This window comes from Embiotoca jacksoni, unplaced genomic scaffold, assembly GCF_022577435.1.
Source record: "Embiotoca jacksoni isolate LCO1_2020_lvr unplaced genomic scaffold, fEmbJac1.0.p SCAF_6, whole genome shotgun sequence".
NCBI lineage: Eukaryota > Metazoa > Chordata > Actinopteri > Embiotocidae > Embiotoca > Embiotoca jacksoni.
In genome coordinates, this window is record NW_027185414.1 from 18,548,497 (window position 1) to 18,551,154 (window position 2,658).

Sequence of the window (2,658 nt, forward strand, 5' to 3'; positions counted from 1 at the left end):
AGAGGAAACTGAAAGGAAGTCATTCTCTCTAAAATCTTGCATTTGCAAAGAAACCTGATAGGATCAACACAAAAGCGTGAAGTGGAGTCTTTGTAACACAGAACAGAGCCAGTAGTCAGAAAACTTTGAACTAATGATAAAATATGTGTCCAACTATACAGAGATCCTCTTACAGGAACTTTGTGGGAAGAGTTTTGCATTAAAAAAACATTTCCTCTCCAGCCAACAGTAAAAGCAGATATAAAACCGTACTATAAAGAAAAGCTTTAGGGCATCTCTGAAGTCCTCCCATACTCAAAGGAAGCAATGAGCCTTAAAAATTCTCATCATTCTTTGATAATGTCCGGGGTCATGACTTTCCATTTTTCCACTCTGTAATTATGTTTTACAAAAGAAAAACAGCAACAGTAGCTCTTAGACAATGTTGTGGTGAATGTCAACACTCATCACTCATCATCTCATGTTACTCAGCTTCACTCACACCTGGCAGACAGAGGCATCTGTCAGAAAACCTCTTTACACATTTAAATCTGCATTATTCAACTGCTGTCATCCAGATTATTTCTGGCACATTAAGATTACATTAATGTCTGCAACCTTCTATTAAGTCTTGGATATTACGATTTGATTATTAGATGCCCCAAGCAGCACTCAAGCCCATTTCTAGTAAGCTAAGGGGAAAATATTTTACATTTTACACTGCGAAAAATGCTGCAAACTAAACACATGGTTATCATTAGCTTTTGTCTGCAGTTGATTGATAACTTGAAAACATAAAGAATAATAAAAAAAAGACATTAAAGTGTCAGAGTTTAGCAATCACAGTGAGGAATGTTTGACGTATGTGTTCTGTAAACATTGTCAACACAATTGATCTCAAGCTAAATTTGAACTAACTTATGTCTTTAAATGTGTATCCTGTTCGCAGCGTTCGTCCCTCTGATTTTTCCAGCTTACTGTACTGGTGGTATTTAAATGGGGTCAAACTGGAGTCACAAGTGACTTCTGTTACAGATGGGGCCTGTCAGAAAATGAAAAATTTCTCTCCTTGTGCCTTTGGGGAAATGAACTCTGTCTTCCAGAAGACCAGGTCGCAGTAAACCGGAAAAACATTTCCATCCACTCAGCCAAGAACGCTGAACGCCCAGTTTAACGTCTCTGTGCGACTCTCTCTCTCTCTCTCTCTCTCTGCCCATAGAACGCTCAGGGCTCCAACAACAACAACCAATAAAAGGATGTAGTTACTGCATTGACCTAGATAACATCTCTGTAATGGTGTTCTTGCAGCTTCCACACTTCAGACTTTTCTCCCTCGTCCAAACAAAGTTGTCAGACAGGAGTGTGTTAGTGAGTTCGGTGGGAAGTGCAGCAAATGAATGATTTGCATTTGTAGGCAACTTCCTCATATGGATAAAACTGCTGCCTTTGTGCTGCTCCATCACAGTTTACTCATTTTGGCCATGAAAGGGAACCTTCCTCATGATTCACAGGAAGGTCAGCTATAACTGAACCAACGTCCACATTTAACGAGACCTTTTGTTTTGTTTAAAGCACAGTGAGCTCATGGCCACAGACTCCTGTCACACTACTGTTTTGAGGATAGTACTTCCCCATTGAAAGGTCTGAGGACAGTAAAGTTTCTCTTCCTTTTTGTCCCTTTAACTTTGCCTCACCAATTTCCTGCAAGTCAGTTCGTCCAAGTAACACATTTCCTCTCACAATGGAGGCAAGTGGATTTTTTTCTTTTTGTGCTCGGCAAGAAAAAAAAAAAAAAAAAGATTTAATGGGAATTGGTCTAAAAATGGAGAAACTTTCCTGTTTATTTAGAGGTTTTAAAAAGTCTGATGGACAATTGTAAAACCAGAAATATTTTCTTCATTTATACAGAGGAAAAATGACTGTAGCTTACAGTGCACTGCTTCAGCTGCTTATATAAATGGACACATTTATCCTCTGCTTTAAAGCCACTGGCCAGCGTTATGGACAATAAATATCATAAGAATCACCCGACACAGACATGCTATTATTACACCATAATAATCTTCTTGTTTATCAGTAGAGTTAAATAAGAACGAAGAGGAATCCTCTTAAAAACATACAGCAGGTTCTCAATAATTTGAACAAAGACAACATAATCAATTACTACTATTTTTCTATGTAAAAAGCATTTGAGACAAACATGAGCAATTAAATGCACTTATCAACTTGCAGTTTCTTCCCCACATACCTTACTACATGAGAGCAAAGAAGCACACACCTATACTATTATATTTAAATGAAATGTTTATGCACTACAATTGGAAGATTAAATAAATGAACATCTTTATCCCAAATCAGAGTGGTTGGGTTTAATTGATATTTAAATTACTTATTCTTTCTGTCCAGTTTCTTTTGCAAGCTGTTAATATATGTAAAGATACTCATTTTAAAAGTACCTGTACTTCAGATTCAGTTTCATAAAATACTGTATTGCCAGAATAAAATATCAAAATAGAAATCATATTGTACACGGCGAACATTTAAAAATGTGTCACTGCTACAAAAATGTGGGGTATTCAAATAATGACTCCGCCACCTCTAGAATGACACTGAAATTTCTGTTTTACTATGATGCCACCATGTGGTGCACAAATGAATAACAAAAAAACCTGATTATAA